The sequence below is a fragment of the Mastacembelus armatus genome, chromosome 22, assembly GCF_900324485.2.
Source record: "Mastacembelus armatus chromosome 22, fMasArm1.2, whole genome shotgun sequence".
Classification (NCBI taxonomy): domain Eukaryota; kingdom Metazoa; phylum Chordata; class Actinopteri; order Synbranchiformes; family Mastacembelidae; genus Mastacembelus; species Mastacembelus armatus.
The window spans coordinates 17254399-17272868 of NC_046654.1; the positions used below are offsets into that span (position 1 = coordinate 17254399).

At 38.8% G+C, this 18470-nt stretch overlaps 1 protein-coding gene across 1 annotated transcript in view; it reads right to left on the minus strand.

Moving 5' to 3' along the window:
* Positions 1 to 18470, minus strand: part of LOC113127861 (leucine-rich repeat and fibronectin type-III domain-containing protein 2) — an 83188-nt gene that overhangs the window by 54928 nt on the left and 9790 nt on the right. The window contains exon 2 of the mRNA XM_026302738.1: positions 1684 to 1819. The gene's annotated coding sequence lies outside the window, so the exon portion shown is untranslated. The remainder of the gene's footprint in view (positions 1 to 1683; positions 1820 to 18470) is intronic.

An 18470-nucleotide genomic window follows, 5' to 3' on the forward strand; every position in this document is an offset into this window, starting at 1 on the left:
TGTGAAAAGAGAATTTGACATGTTTTGTCTTAAAGGGATACAAAGTTTAGGTGAGTTTCTTCTTGTATTGCTAAGAATGAAGATGCTGTTTTTCTATGCATCAACAAATCATGCTCAGTTTGAGTTTTTTGTTCACCACTACTCTGACTTTGACTTTATTCTGGAACTAGTGGCTACATATTTTAAGTGTATTTTCGACATGTGAGACGCTGTTTCTGCATTCTTTTGTATGTCAGAGAGCTGACAGTAAAATGAGAAGCATGCTCTGTAGTGTAGTTGTGCCTGACATTTACAAAGTTGACAGTTAAACTGTAAAAACACAGTTAGTTAGACTTCTAGGACTATATGCTATGTTGTGTCAGTTTCAGTCTAAGTCAGATTTTTTTTTTTTTTTATACCAAGGATGTATCACTAGATGTGTTTTTATTTTATTCCCCAGCAACATTGTCTCAGCATTAGGTCTCTTGTTCGAGGTTTGTGTCATGTATCTTTAAAAAACCAATAAAAAAACCTGCCTATATGTATGTGCATACATGTATATCTAGAAATAGCCTTATTTCAGAGGAAATCCAGCTGTAAGGTTGCGTTAATCTCCAATCAGGACTACTAAACCAGGTAAGGTACGTGCCACTGAAAAAAGGTGACTAACCCATCTTCTTAAGCAAACCCAGCTTTAACATATCCATCTATCCATCATCTATCCTGTTGATCCTGTCAGTGGTCATGGTGAGACTGGCTTAGAGGAGCAGACACATGGAGAACATGCAAACTCCAGCAGGTTCAAACAGCTTCTTGTTGTGAGGCAATGGTGATAACGACTGCTCCACTGTCACCCACATTAACATAACTTTAAAGTTGATATGGCTACAATTTTACACATCCAGCATTTACAGAAAATGTCATCATTCTGGCTGTATATCTGCTAAAAGCTCCACTACAGTTTGCCCACTCTGCAGTTTGGTGCTGAGCAGGTAGTGGGTTTTGAAGCTTTTTCACTGAAAGCAGCTGTCGGCAGTGACAGATAATTCTAGCAGAGCTGTAAGAATAAGGGTGAACCATAACAGCAAAGTGGGCTGACCAATGAGCTGAAACTCTAAATGAGCTCATTATAGATCTACATAAATCTGAGGGGAGCTGCAGATCATTACTCTTCTTTCATAACCATACATTGTTTTCCTGTTATCACTTGATACACGGTTTCACTTGCTATGCTGAGGTAAAGTACTCAACCCAAAACAAAAAAAAGGGAGCTGGCGTGTGTGTAACTGGTAAAGGAAAACTACGAAGCACAAAAAAGAGGGTTCACACACCCAGATAATCAGATGTTTCCTTTTCTATAGTTCAAATTTTCACAGAGTGCACGGGGTTATTAGTTATGCATATTCTTCAGCGATGGTTCTCCCAAGTGATTTCAGACAGCATCATGGCCATTCTTTATATGTTAAAAAAAGCACGAATCATTCACAAAGCAACACATGGGAAATTTATAATTTTGACATTCATTTACTCTACAAGCAAAAATCAATCACGTGGCTTGAATGATTATCGTTTACAACATTTGTGAAACAATTACGAAAAGCAAGCTGCATTTGATTTCAGAGATTTTGACATTTATGAATGCACATGGATAAATGTCAGCATGATAACCACAATCAAAATGTGTGTATTATGTTTGGTACTCACAGTAATAGGCTCAGTTGTTTGGTCAGGTCAGGTATCCAAACCCATATTGATTCATGTCAACAAGGTGGGGGCTGATTCATACAACACCTCTTCTTGGCAGCTGTCACATGTATCCCTGATCGACTTCTTAGATGACCTAGAAGAGGGAAGGTGACACCAGAACCACCAGGTTAGCAAAGTTATAGGTGATTTCTGTTCATATGGAAATCTATGAAAAAAAGAAAGTGTGTCACCTTTTAGTCATCTGTGATTTTAAATGTTGCAAAATAATCTCTGGGTATTAGTAATTAAATCCAGAAGTATGTGGCATTTCAAATAATAAAAGTCCCTTTTTCAACTTAGATGTATCTAAACCAGAATCACATGGTTGGCCATGACCACAGCTGAATTAAAACATCAAACATTCAAACTGCACTTTAAAGTGCAGGTGGGAGCAGAAAAACTGTATATTTGCTTTCGGTTTGGTAATTACACCCCTCTGAGGCTTTGATTTCAGTCTGTTGAATTAAAGGATGGGTAAATCTCTTTGCAGGGAACTATAAAGATAAGGACATCGGGGTCAGGCAGTAAGAGATCAAATCCATGATGCTTTCAGACAAGATTTCAAAGGAGTCCTCTGACAAAATCTATTTCTATGTAGTTTTATGAAAGGAGGGAATAGCTGCTGTATGAAAGCATTTATACCTCCCCTCATTAAAATGCTGTGACCATGTCAGAGCACATGTCCTCCCAGAACCTACTGATGCTTCTCATCTTAATGGGAGAAGATAAAAGAGCATTGAGTAAGACAAAGGTAACCACAAGGTTTCATAATGCTCATTTTGGTACAAAGTGTGTTCTGGCTCCAGGCAACACAGGGCAAGGTGAATAAACAAAAGCCATTTTAAAGTCTCAATGGAATTAGTGTTCTCTTTACAGAACAATACATCTTTCTGCTAAAACAAGGCTCTTCTTAAGGTCTGCATCTGCCAGACGTCTGCCTTTTCCAAATCAGACAGTGGGGGTTGAACACTAAATGGCATAAAATCCCGCTGGCTGAAAGAGAAAAAAGCAGCAGTCTCATGACAATGGACAAGAGACACCAAATTCAGTGGTGTCAGTGTGATACTAGATAATAAGCACTGTGTCACAGCAGTCTGGCATAGAAAAACCTTCTTGCAGATTCCTTGATCCCTGAAAATGACCATCCTTTGCACTTTCTTTTAAAAACCTGTCTGCATCCAAAGAGATGTGCAGTGTATTCTATGTGGAGTCCATTTGCCCATATTATGAAAAGCTAAATGTATACTCACTGGGTGAGTTTATGCTTATGGAAACAGCTTATGCTTATGGTTATGCTGACCCGACCCAACCACCCTATGTTTCAAGTAATTATATGTACCAACAGCACTGGTTAACATGAAAGAGGTGGTGTGCTATCTTTGCCAACATAAAAATATGGACATTTTTTACCGCTGCATCTCCACCATCAGCTGCTGTTTAATTATCTGCTGATAGCCATTCAGCATCATTCCTGTACTCCAATCAGAGTCTTTAACCAAACATCACCACATCCAATTAACAATCTTTTCAGCTAAGTCATGGTTCATTCACACTGTGACATTGTTAATAAGCAGACACACTGTTGTTGAGTTTTTAAAATATCACTTTTCTAACAGTGGCACAAACAAAAACATGCAGAAGGACAGTTTGTGCTCAGCTGTCCTTCTTGTCTTACTCTATTTATACTTCCACTAATATGGTGTTATGCTCACAAATAACAGCGGGTAGGAACAGTTAAAAGAAGATTTCTCATGTACGTAAATCAAATCATGTAGTCTGTCATCTTTGTTTAAATTTGGGATGTTTTTTACATAGAATGATGACATTCTTTCTTAACACCTGCCTATACTTTTACATTAAATGGTATGCCTGCATATACAGCTAGCAATGATTAAATAAACCTACAGCAATCAAATGCATGCAGATGTTTAAAGTTTCATTTGGGTTTAAAGTCTGTTTACAAGGCAATTTAGTCAAAGGCCACCAATGTCCACACAGCCAGACCCACTGCCCAAAACGGTCTCTACCCCAGGCCTCCACACAAACGCTACAGTCACCCTATTCTTTTATTTCTGTTTGTTTTTTCCTAGCCCTTGGTTATTGATGTTTTTGTTTTATATGTGTTTACAGTGCTCATGTAATGCATTAAAAAAGAAAGGCATGTATTATAGATCCAGCCCAGGGCAGAAAAAACAGGGTGAAGGGAGGCAGGGAGACATGAGGCCCAGGGCCCAGACTGCACCCACCTCTAACCCAGCAGTGAACAGGCCCAAGCCTGCCCCGGTCCACCAGGACCCAAAATGGAAAATAAAATAAAAAACTTTATACATCTATATACTTACAGTACACATACACACACCAAATACACATGGATGATAATGAAATAATGGATGTACGGTACAGTACTTGGTTTGATGTGAGTAGTTAGTGTGAGGATGTGTTGTTTAAGTGTGAGGAAGAGAGGGAGAAGATAGAAACTCCAAAGAAAACAGATAAATAGTATGTCAAAATGGGCAACAGTGAAAGCACAAATAGATTTGATTATATTGTGGATAAATCAATATTAGTTATAAAGTACAAATAAACAGTAGTGAAAAGTTATCTGGCTATTTTTACATAAACCATTCTAGTTATATAACATTTTATTTTTATATGCATAAATATTAAACAAATTTATTACACAAATAATAATAACAGAGTTTATAAACTAAATAAAAATTGTATTTGGCTAGTTAGTTTTTTATATTTAATTTAGTTATACAAATTATTTAGAAAGATGGCTATGATTATATTGTGATTGTAGATAAATTAATAATGTAGTTTTTCTTTGTTTTCCAAAGTCATTAAAGAAAGCTGCATATAAAGTGTACCTCACAGTAATGTTTGGTGCAAAACTTTGAATCGAAGTTTCTCTTCTAGTAAGCCACAGAGATTTCCTCACTTCTTTAGTTGTAGCAGTTAGCCGTTGCCAGCTACACCTCTGCTTTGGTTCTGGCAGCACAATACGCTTAATGAGATTTCAGAGCCTGCAAGCAACATTCTCCATTTCTCCATGTACCCACCTACAGCATGATGAGTGCTCATACTACCATGTGGTGGGTTTAACATTGTTTGTGTGAAAATAAGCATGAAGCTGCAAGAAGCTACAAGTTCAACCAGAATTCACACAGCTGCGATTTCACATGTATAACTGAGACACTGCTTGTGGCATGTGTCACACAGGTCATCAACACTTGTCACTGCAGATTACATTAGTTGTATTACAGTAAAACACGATACAGGGTTCAAATTGTGCATTACATTGGATGCATTATTCCTAATTCATTTTTCAGTTTGCACATTCGTTTTTAGTGCAGAGTGAAAGCACACACTGAAGTTACACACTGAGACAGGAGTCTCAAGGTCACAATGCACTAACTGAAATAGCAGCCAATGGCTGTTTTCATTACACAGCCTAGATTCTCCAATGCTACAGAGAGTCAATAAATCAGTAATTCTAAAATAATTAAATGGATGTAATGGCAAACACATTACTGAAATAATCACTTTTATAAAATATTACACACTATCTTTTATTATCTTTTTTCAAACATTTATTTAAATTTCACAATGATACTTCTCAATAATATTTCTTAATATTGTGTTTCATTATGTTTTAATGCTACCCAGCAAGCTCAAAAACTCTTACCAGACTAAGCCCATTAGTTCCTATTAGCTAACACTACATAACAGCAGAGTCACTCTGAATTGATCATACCGCTGCTGATTTAAATTTTTAAAAAACATCATCACTACAAATGGCACCTGGCAAGGTCGACTTGTGACCTTAGATTATGGAATGAAAAACCAGCTAGACATCATGTGCAAAAGAGACTAGGAGCATGTAACTGGCTGAAAGGTAATGGGCTGCTGACAATTATCATTATGTAAAATCACCTTGACACATGGAATTATCAACTAAAAAGAGGCATTGAAAAATACTATTATGAAAAAAATAAAAACTGTCAAAAACGAAAAAAAAAAGTATTTGAGGAAAATAATATCAGAATCAAATGGGTATTATAAAAATAGTAATAAAGAAATACCATCTCTTTATATTGAATTGATACGTAAAATGTGCAATTATTTCACAAATTATTGGCACATTTAAATATTTTACACTATGTATTTCACAATATCTTTTCCAGTTCCAACCTTGCTCTGACTGTTTAAATGAGGTTGTGTGGGTTTCAGTTCACTTATATAAGACATGACCTCCCACGTGTCTAAAAGGAAATAATTTTAGTCTCATGGTGACTTTATTTGAAAGACTTGCAACAAGGTAATCAATCAAGAATGCATCCTATTATTTATTCACTCCTATAGGATCGATTAAGGTGGATTGAGGATGTCAAGAAATAATTTAAACACAAAGGAATACCGCAGTCATAAGAACATCAGGAGTCACAGAGACAATGTCAAAAACCCACACAAACACAGGGAGAACATGCAAACTCCACACAGAAAGGCCCCTGCTAGGTCGCAAACCCAGCACCTTCTTGCTGTGAGGCAACAGTGTTAATGACTCAGCCACCATGCTACATGTTAATACCACAACTGGTTATTTTAATTGTGACTACAGACCAATTAACTAGCATGACACTGACACTAATAGGAACTACAGTAATTTTGGTTGTAGGGCTTTCACCATATCTTCTCACTGCTTTGTGACTTTCATTAACCCTGTGTTCACTTATCTTGCTCCTCAGTGAGTGAAAATAATATTCATTCTACCTTATCATTCAGTGACTATCCGCTGAATAAATTGCAACACAGTGTTGCTTCAGGACAAATGTAAATCTCGTTGGACAGCTGATCTGAGCCAGAGAACTCAGACAATCTGCCACAACCAAAGCCACAACCTTAACTTCTACAAGGTGGGAGCAGACCACTGTGTTCCTCTGGGCTTCATTTACCGATAATCTTCTTGCAGTATTGCCAAGTATTAGTTACAGGGTGCAATGTGTGTTTAAACAAAGCAGGGTAGTGCTTGATAAGTGGTACCCAGATCAAATTAGAAACTCTCATTACTTTCAGTGGAGATAAAGTCAATTTTGAGGAGCTATCTTTACAATCTGACAAATGTGTTTCTTCTAATATCGCCATGCACAATGTGCACAATACTGTATGTTGATTACATATTCACAGACATAACAGAACTAATGATATAAAAGACTTTGAAATAAATAATATCAATAAAATGTGTGTTTGTATCCATTCAAGGCCAAATCTATTTTAATACATCCTCATAATATATAATATTAATTAACTAGTATGTTGCTTTTCAAAGAGAAAAAAGAAATTCAGTGTGCTGAAATATGTAATGAAGAAAATGAATGAGGGCATATTGAACCTGACTGTTTTAATCAAGCATATTCCTATGTAATAATTCATTTTTGAATTGAGTTCACGGCTGTTTTTATTTTATGATGATTGCATTGCTTGCTATAATTTTGATTTGCTAAGGGAAAAATGGTTTACTTGAACTCTGGTAACTGCTTTGCGTTTTAAATGACAGTGCTGCTTAATGTTTGGCTACAATATTATTACCCTGTTTTTGTAATGTAAAGATTTTTGTCCTCTTTCTTCCTCGCTATATATAGAAGTTTATTACAGACTGAACATGTTACACTCTAAAAGCCTAAAAGTTGGGAAGACCCAGTTTTCATGCATGTAGATGTGGTTAGCCAGATAAAATGATCTACTTTTGTTTTGTTATGCATTTGGAGTAGTTCACTATCAACTGTAACCAGATACAGTGTATAGCTCCTATTAAATTAGCTGAATTTATTGCAATAATGATACTAGATTTAATTTTCATGTGACTGCCAGCATGCATTTAGATAAACAATATAATGTGAATGTGGTCTTGCTTACACATGCTCACAATGGACACAGTAAAGGTTAAGAGGGCCCTTATAGTCTCCTCATACAAATTGAGCTACAATTGGTTCCTACATTCAAACTCAGCAGTGTTTTATATTTGGCACTGACTGTATAACAAAAATGTCTTTAAGCCAAAATACTCAGACCAATGTTTCAGTACTACCCAGATTTGAACTTGTCTTTTAAAATCACCATGTGCTCCTTTGAAGCTACAACGAGCTCATAATCATATTATTAGTCAGTGGTATGTTTGTGCAAGCTAACATTGGGTGAGGAAATCTATAGACCTTTAGTGTCAGTTAGCCTTGTCTTTCACAAAGTCTCTGGATAACCTCTGTGCACTCTCTCTTGACATTATCACCACCTATATCTGAATCACCGTGGAGCTGGTATACTGCCCTTCCAAATCACATCCAGTCTCCCTCTGCAAACACACCTGTCATGCTAATATGACAGTTTGCTGAGTATATCGTGTCATTATCTATCTGGTGCCATTTGTATGACACCTGAGCTGCAAATGAGGTGTCTCAAAGACTGGAGGTCAGAGAGAATGTGACACATGTCCCTCTGCCCTGCTGTTGGCAGTGTTTTGATCCAAGCGCTGGGTGGCTGGACTCAGGCTGTCCTTTTGAATGCTAATAAATCATGCCTTCAAAGAAGCAACGTTCCCCTAAAGTCACCTTACACTATTTGGCCTGATGTAAAAGACAACTTCACACAAAAAGTGTGCAGAGACATCATAGTCCTGGCCTTATGCAAGAAGAACATTTTGCACAATAAAGGAGTATTCTCAGAGCTCAGCATGTCGCTATGCAGAACACATCCTGCACTTCTAAAACTGTAGCTCAGCTGGTTTAAACAGAGCATCTGCTTTAGCCTCGTGATGCAAACATGAGGGATATGAAGTCGGATGAGAATACAACATAATGAGTGTGCAAGGATATAGGAATATATTTTAAAGCAAACTTTAGAATAGTTACAAAACAAACACAGAGTTCATATTGCGTTTCCTCCTCTCTTGACTTCAGTCATAGACACCAGTGCATGTTGCCTCACCCCCTTCAACTTGTTTCTCAGTGCCATACAGTTTTTAATAATATAGCTACATCACCTCTCTTACTTCCTCCAGATGTGTGTGCATATTTTCTGTATTACATTACCACAGTACACAGTGCCAGGGGTATGTAAATTTATGAGCACAACTTTACACATGATCTACTGTATGCTCCGTGGCAGCTTATCAAGCTATTAAACATGTTGTTATGGCTTTATGAACCTCCTCTACATTGAACCCAGTGTGTTTTTCTTCAACACTGTAGGCTCAGTGCAGGGGAGGTGTACTTGACCTGTTGCTGGCTCTATCTTTAGCTCTGCAGCATTTGACACAGCTTGTGGACTGCTTCAGTGGGCCTTTCCTACATAATTCATCTGTGTTGGCATAAAGTCTACTGGAAAGGAATTGATGTTAGCCTGGCCCAAATCATTATCATGGCGCACAACCAGGATCATTGCAAGGCCTCACGGGAGAGTAGTCTGCTGTAAAACTGCAGGTGTTGGGTGTTGAACGGTCAACGGCTGAATGGTCACAGACATTTGATATCTGAAAGTATATATTTAGAAATTATATTGTGTAGCTATAATAGCTTTGTAATAACATATCTAAGGAAAACTGAGCTCAAACCAGAATCTACGTTCAGTTTACTGTACAGACATTCAGGTCATATACTTCACATCATAAGCAACAAAAGCCTCAGAGTTGTAATTTCAAGTCAAAGGCATCAAAACTTTCTGTCAGATAGATGGGATGGGTGACCATCTCAGCAGCACACTATCAGTCAGGCCTTTATGGTAGAGTAACTAGACAGAAGACACAGTGAGACATATGGCAGCCCAAGTGGAATTTGTCAAATAACATTTACAGGACACTGGAGGCGGCACAACTACACCATAGCTTCACCTTTTATCATGACAATGACCTAAAGCAAACAACACTGGAGTGGCTTCAGGACAAGTCTCGGACTGTTCCTGAGGGACACAGCCAAAGCCCAGACTTAAACCCTACGGAACATCTCTGTAGAGACCAGAAGATGGCAGTTCACAGACACTTCTCATCCAGTCTGATGGAGACTGGGAGGATCTGCCAGGAAGAAGGGGATAAACTGCTCAAATCAGGTGTTTAAAGCTTGTAGAGACCTGCCAAAGGGACTTTTACCAAGCACTGAATTAAGGGGCTGAATACTATCACAAATGAAATTTCAAGGTTTTGATGTTGAATACATTTTTAGACATTTCTAAAACATGTTTTCAGTTTGTGGTTACAGATTATTAATGGACATTTTTTATTTTTATCTATTCAAAGATAAATCCAAAATAATAACGTGTGCAAAAAATGACGAGTCTGAACACTTTCTGAAGCCACTATCATGTGTCAGAATACACTGTTAACATCCTGACAGGGTGATGCATCTGAGAGATGAGTCAGTGTATTTATAGTCTCATTTGCATGCAAGATATATGATGAAGCCACATAGAGTATTTGAGTGTGTAAGTTGAGCCCTCTAGTGCTATGCACAAGACAGAATATTTGAGCTCATGACAAGTACACAAGGAAGAGATGCATTATGTATGCAAGGGTAATAACACACTTAAAATTCCAAAATTCTTTGTTGCTGCAAAATCTGTTTTAGGAGAATATTGAGATGAGGCTTGCATAAAGAACCTGAGCCTCAAGCTTATGTTTGTCATGTTGTAATATACTTGCTTCTGTATGCAGGATGTAAATGGTAAACTGGATTACACTCAAAACAGACCTTGCAAACAAGCTTAATATGACATCATTTTATCTCCTATCATGCAAAGCTGCTGTGCATTATCTTCCCTGTTTATGCGAAGCGAAATTTATTTGCATGCAAAAGATCAACCAAGGGTGGATTAGTTTTACACTATTTCACTTCGGCAAAAAGTGTCCAGTTTTTCTTAACAACACTATTTCTACTCTTTTTTGATTAAACCATTATTTCAAAAGTTCTCAGGAAACCTTGAAGTTCCTTCGCCTCAGCAAAAGAACATTTCGTGGAAGTTGGTGGTGCCACAGCGGTCAGTCCTTGACAACACAGGATGGCATTTTAAAAGGTCAGACCATACACTATGAATACACGGTAACCCCTATTTCTTATAAACTCTTCTCATTACTCTGTTTTGTTCTCTTTTCCTCTAGCAAATAGCCAGTGGATCCAAACTGAACAAGTACTGTAAATACATTGCCAAACCGATAACCACATTATTATGGCTTTGTTGTGACTGTTCTTATGCTGTATATGAAGAACATTAATGCAATACTATATGTTGAAATACTATATTAATTACAAATGTTTTCATTAACATCTTAAGCTTCTTAACTTAAAGGAAATTAATAATTAATAAAAGTAAATAATTAATAAAAGCAGAAGGTATAATTAAGGTTCATTTCATATTTATGGATGTGTAAACACAGTAGTGGATGGATTTGCTGTAAACTGGAGCTTTGGAGCTGTGGTGCTAAGTTGAAATAAAAGTTGCCCATACTTATGGACTGATCTCAGTTACTAAGTACCTCAGTGTGATAAGCCAGCCACCAGACTTTGTTTACTGTGTGTATTAATTAATGAGTGAAGTCACATTTACATGCTGATGTGAAAATGTGTAAATGGGTGTGGTTAGTACCTGGGGCTATTTTAAACCCTTTTTAGGGGTTCTCATGCACACCTAATTTTCATCTCAGCACACCTAAAAATTACAGCAATAATTAATCGTTAGACCTATTATTAATTAATGTCAGATTCCCAAACAGGCTAATTTAATGGACTTGTTTGGTAATCTACCACGCATGTGAAAGAATGTGGTAAAAGAATAAGGTAGTGGTGGATTTCATGGTGGGGATTAAATCCACAAGTAAGTTGAAAAGCAAATGTTGACTGTTCTGACTGTGAACATTGGGTCATTACTACTGTGACTTAAAAAGTGTGTGGTTACAGCTCCATGGTGTGCATACTGTCAAACATTAGCTGACTTAGCTGTGCATTGGCCATGTAATGAGCTACTGTAACTGATGCATTTTATTATTTTATTATTATACAAAGTCCTTTATTATTATTATTATATAAGTGCAAGCGTGCTGCGGCCCAGGCGGTGGTGGAGGAAAAAACTCGAGTATGGGAGGAGTTTGGTGAGGCCATGGAGAAATTCTGGCAAACCATCCAGTGCCTCAGGAGGGGGATGCAGTGCTCTGCCAACACTGTTTACAGCGGAGGTGGGGAGCTGCTGACCTCGACTGGGGATATTGTCGGACAGTGGAAGGAATACTTTGTGGATCTCCTCAACCCCGGTGACAGAGGCTGGGAGGTCAGAGGCTGATCCGTCCATCACCCAAGCTGAAGTCACTGAGGTTGTTCGGCAGCTCCTCGGTGGCAAGGCACCAGAGGTGGATAAGATCCGCCCTGAGTATCTGAAGTCTCTGCATGTTGTTGGACTGTCATAGGTGACACGCCGCTTCGTGGGAGTTTGCCCAACCAGTTGACATGTGTTTTGTGGACTTGGAGAAAGCATTCAACCACATTCCTCGCGACATTCTGTGGGAGGTGCTCTGGGAATACAGGGTCCGGGGCTCTTTGTTACGGGCTATGTACAACCGGAGCAGGAGCTTGGTTCACATTGCCGGCAGTAAGTCAGACTTGCTCCCAGTGCATGTTGGACTCCGGCAGGGCTGACCTTTGTCACCGGTTCTGTTCATTATATTTATGGACAGAATTTCTAGGTGCAGCCAGCGGCCGGAGGGAGTCCAGTTCGAGGACAACAGGATTCTCTCTGCTTTTTGTAGATGATGTTGTCCTGTTGGCTCCATTGAGCCTGGACCTTCAGTGTGTACTGGGGAGGTTTGCAACCGAGTGTGAATCAGCGGGAATGAGAATCAGCACCTCCAAGTCTGAGGCCATGGTCCTCTACCGGAAAAAGATGGCCTGCCATCTCCAGGTCACAGGAGAGCCCCTGCCTCAGCTGGAGGAATTTAAGTATCTTGGGATCTTGTTCACGAGTGAGGGAAGGACGGAGATTGACAGACGGATCAGTGCATCAGCACCAGCAATGCAGTCCGGTCCGTTGTGGTGAATGAAAGGCGAAGCTCTGGATTTCCCGGTCAGTCTACGTTCCAACTCTCACCTATGGTCATGAGCTTTGGGTCATGACCGAAAGGACAAGATCTCGGATACAAGCGGCTGAAATGAGCTTCCTTCGCAGGGTGGCTGGGCGCTCCCTTAGAGATAGGGTGAGGAGCTCGGTCACCCGGAGTGGAGCCGCTGCTCCTCCACATCAAGAGGAGCCAGCTGAGGTGGTTTGGGCATCTGTTCTGGATGCCTCCTGGGCGCCTCCCTGGGGAGGTGTTCTGGGCATGTCCTACCGGGAGGAGGCCCGGGGAAGACAAAGGAAACACTGGAGGGACTATGTCACTCGGCTGGCCTGGAAAGCCTCGGTGTCCCCCTGGATGAGCTGGAGGAAGTGTCCAGGGATTGGGAAGTCTGGGTGTCCCTGCTTAGGCTATTGCCCCCGTGACCCAGCCCCGGATAAGTGGAAGAGAATGGATGGACGGATGGATGGATGCATGAAATAACAATAGCCCATAGTATTATAAAGTACTGCAATTATTCTTCTTTATTAACAGGAAGAAAACTGAGTTGTATGTTTACAATAGACATAAGGGTAACTTCGCTCTACATGGCAAATCAACAAACCACTGCTAACTGAAAATATGTTTTTTTTTTTCATGTTCTGGTGAGAAAGTGAGGTAAATATGACATTACCTGAGTGCATTGCTCATATCAACCTAATATTCTATTAGAATAGTGTTATAAATCGATATGGATCAATTCATGCTGCCTATTAGATTATAGATTATGTGATTGGATGTTAAGTTTGCTTTTTGGTTGATAGCACAAAGGAGAGAGGAGGAGAATGATGGAGACAAGGGGAGAGAGCAGGGTGTAGTCACCAGATAGACCCCTGAAAGACCACAGGCCTCTGTATAAATGTCACATTCTCCTTGGGGGCTGAGCACCCAACTCCATTCAGGCTCAAATAATTATCCTTTGTAGCATTCATGTTCAAGTTTGTACCTAAAAGGTATGTTTAGCTTAATTTGTAGTTAAATACAATAATCAAATACTCTGCTTCCATAAATCCTTCACTACTTGTAGGTTTGCTTGCAGTTAAGTGATTTGTAAGAATGCACAGGGGGGTGTGAGCTGGTCAGTGTGGCACCATTATATAAATCAAGCTTTGTGTGTTATCAACCTTTCAATGTAGGTATTAAAGACCTGTTAAAACCTGAGGCACACACACTGACAGACATTATTTTCTACATGTCATAGATTGTACACTGGTCGCCAAACAGAAAACAGACGTTATTTGCGTGACATGTAAAGATTTTTTTTAGACAGTGCAGCATTCATAGCTATTAACTTATGTAAATTACATTTATGTCATGTCTTTGGGCATAGAAAGAGAAATGGGAAAATTCTTATCTTAGCTATAATGTTTAGTGTTAACTGAAAGTGTTCCAAGTACTGTGCTTCATACAACACATCACCTGACTTTGACCAGCTGTTCAGAACAAAAGCAGTTCAGTCTGTCTACAAAATTCAAAGGGAAGATGCAATATGATTCAACAAGGCTCGTTTAAAGGCGTATCAAGCACCAAAAGACTGTTACAGCTGTTCATCCTGTAATTCACAGATGGGAATTTGTCTCTGTTAAAACACTGATAATCACTTCATGGGGAGCACCATGAAGATTTAACTCCATACCTCTCTTCATAATTTTAACTGTGTATGAATGGGGCTTTAAACTGTTTTATATGAGTAATCTTTAGGGGGCCTGATGATAAATTAAAAAAAAAAAAAAAAAAAAAAAAAAATTCAACAGTAATCTTACAACCCCTTGGATGTATCTAAAGGACTCGCTCTATTGATATGTCTGACAAATCAACAATTAACCCAAAGCCACAACAGCATAGTCTTCAGAGTTAAACCCCATCAAGCTGGTTTGGCAAATTGTCTGGCACAATTAATAAAAACTGGCTATTTATACTGGCTATTTTTAAAAGCTATAAATGCTCACATAGAGAACTTTTCTTCATAAGGGAAGTGGTCAGATCAAACATAGTAGCAGTGGAGTAACAGGAGACCAAAGCTGTAGTGATAGATGTAGCAATCCCAAGTGGCAGCAACATCAAAAAGAAGAAACATGAGAAACTCCAGAAAAGGGCTGAAAAGAAGAGCTAGCAAAGATGTCGAAGGTGAAGGTAACAATGGTCCCCGTGGTGATCAGACCACTTGGAGGTCTGATCTAAAAACTGGAAGAGTGGCTCCTTCAGATCCAAGAAACATCTGAGAACTCTGTCCAGAATAGCACAGTCCTATGAACAGCTAAGATACTGTGCAGGACCCTCAAGCTCCCAGATTCTGCACCAACTGAGAATCACCCTATTGATCTGTCCGATTACTCTGACCTTATGAGAGTGTTCAATAAACATCAAGCTCTCTCATGACCACCCCATAGACCATATGACTGTGCCATAGATGTATACCCATGGAAATCTACATCAATAATTCCTTTGCGGCCAGTATTATAAGACCCCCCTCCTCTTCTCCATTAGCCAAAGGATTTTTTTTTTATTTTGAGACAAGGGATATGACCATGTATTGATTACAGAGGGTTAAATAGCATAACGATTAAAAACAAGTATCCTCTGTCTCTTATGACATCTGCTTTTGAGGTGCAGGGAGCAACAATTTTCTTGAAGCTTGACCTCTGGAATGCACACCATCTGGTGAGAATCAGGTAAGGCAACAAGTGGAAGACCAGCTTTATCACCCCTCTAGGTCACTTTGAATACCTAGTAATGCCCTTTGGTCTCACTAATGCCCCTGCGCTCTTTTTGTTAACTTTTACGGACATTTCATAAAGAACTACTCATGTATCAGTGCTCCACTCACATGTCTGACCTCCACCAAAGTCAAATTCATGTGATCACCTGAGGCCAACAGGGCTTTAAACATATTAAAGGAATGATTTACTCCTGCCCCGGTGCTCATCCAACCAGATCCCTCTTGCCAGTTCGTTGTTGAGGTAGACGTCTCTGACACCAGGATAGGTGCAGTATTAGCCCAACGATCCTCAGATACTAATAAACTCCATCCATGTACATTTTTCTCTCACAGGTTTCCCCTGCTGAACGTAACTATGACATTGAAAACAATGAACTGCAGGCAGTAAAAATGGAGTGAAGACATTGGTTAGAGGGAACAAACATCAGTTTGTGGTTTACACTAACCAAAAAAACATGGAGTATATCCAATCTGCCAAATGCATTAACTTTCGGCAAACCAGATAGGCTATGACGATTGGGGAGACCTTACAGCAGGAACCAGATCCAGGAAACGGACCACAGGGAAAAAATATATCCCCATAACTGGCAGACCTCAGGTAATCAAGTGGCCGCACAAAAGTTGCTTTTCTTGTTACCCTTGTATTAACCAAACTATCCAGCGATTAAAACAGCAATTCTGGAGGCCATCCCTAAGTTCGGATGTTAGGAGTCATGTCAGATGGGCTATGTATCGGGCTATGTGATTCACTTCTTGAATACATATAAAATATTGATTAAACATTCACAATTCTTTGCCTGGGCAACTCAGCCATAATGAAACAGTCACGTTTGTTGATATGATGCTGCATTCTGCTAATAGCAATAAAAAGATGCTGAAACACAAAAAAAAACAGAAACACCCCAGAGAGACAAGTGAAGAAACAGGGTTGCCTCTATATTTAGCAGCAGCATGGAGTGAGCTCTTCTGCTGAGCCAAATGAGAAGTTGCTTCACATTTGCATAATGTGGGACTGTTGTCTGGCAGTACAGTACGTGTCATCAGTTAATTAGATGGAGAAAAACACATCTGTCTATCAATAGCAACTTTGATCAATAAAACATAAAAGCTTTGTCAACATTTGTCATTCAGTCACATTTCAAAAGATGTTTTTCTCTTTTCAAACTGGGAAAGGTGTATTTTCAGTTAATTTTCTCCATGATTATTTGTGCTTCTGGACAGCTCATCTTTGAGCGCTTGGTTCTTATGCCATTAACTGTGTTAATCATCAGATTATTTTATAATCATGCGGCTGTTGCTGCAAGATTGTTTTATTTGCTGTAATGTTTTGTGTTTCTCTCTATTTACTAGAAATTATACAGTGCTGCAAGAATGTAATTAATTGTGTATTGTAAAATGTTAGTGTTATATCTCTAATGTGAATTGTTGTATCAAGCCACTCTCTCACATTTCAACAACTCAGAGACGTTGCCGGCAATGTAATTACAAGTGTGTAATCCAAATTGTAACCTGTTGTGCTATGTACTGCTTATACTCTTGCCAGAATTACTGGCAGTGATTTCATATAATACTGTAGTGTATTTTTATCACGTGATGACATAATTGTATATACAGCTCATTTCTCTAGAATGGTAGTCTAAAGGAGGGGATTTAAAAGGAAAAAAAACATTTGTGCATTATTATCAATAATTTGTAGTTTATTAGCCATAACCATGTCCAATTTAAGAATGCTCAGATAAAGGTTGAAAAATTGCCCAATATATGCCAATATTTTTGTTTGGCTGCATAACCTGATGATCTGATTCAGTGGTAGTGCTATTTCATAGCAATCTGGCCTGCTATTATATATTAACCTGCACCAGTAACAGACAGACAGAGGAACCAACAGACCAACAAACCAACAGACATTACTTTCCTTTAACCGAATTCTAAATGTGTGATATCTGAACTGTACTGATATCATTAAATGTTGCACATGGCTTCTAATGTAATATGTAATCCATAGGTTACAGGCCGGTTGTAGATGAAAGACAATACCACCTATCAGTTCCAACACATCTAACACATTAGATAATTGCAAACCATGTTAACTATTAGATAACAGAGATACACAGAAGTTGACTTGGGGGCCATGTAGGCTGCAGGTTGTCCTGTCTATGTTCATTCCTGTTATATACAACTAACCACAATACAGTAATTACTCTTATAGTGTTTTTACTTGTGCCAAAAGACATAAAAGGAAATGGCCAATGCTGCTATAATGATCAGCGTCTTCAGTGTTTCCATGTAGGTGCCTTTAGAGTGAGAATCATAGATGTCTGTATTTAATAAACTGTCAGCAAAGTAAGTCTACCATAGAGGCCTTGGGCTGCCCACCTGGGCAAAACAGAAACTACAGGTCATAAAACTATAGAAAGCTGAGAGTTTAAGGAACACGGCTGGGTTGTTTTTCTCTCTGACTTACAGAAAATAGCCAGCTGCCCTTCAGCTACTCTCAATCAATACTTTTTAATCAAGCTAGCCGTTTTTTTTTTTTTTTCAGGCAGCAGCCATCTTTTTAACGACAACTGTATACTTGCAAACTTTTGCTTCTAAGTCCTGACACTGTTGAATGGAGGTTAACACAGAGATTTTCAAGATCAGATTTCACATTCTGTCTGTGGGTCTCTAACGGGATGGTGCTCAGGAGTAATTATGAGCTGTGGGCTGAAATGCATTTATGAGTCATTGATATCCATCTGGCTTGTCAGAGATACTATTACCTTATCTGCACTTCCAGTTAATAAATAATAACTGGGTGGTTTAGTTTCATAACATTATTATTGTCGTCCTTGGTGGTTATATTAAATTTTTTTGTAGCTATCAAAACTGCAAAAAAAACAAACAAAAAATCATAAATTAACT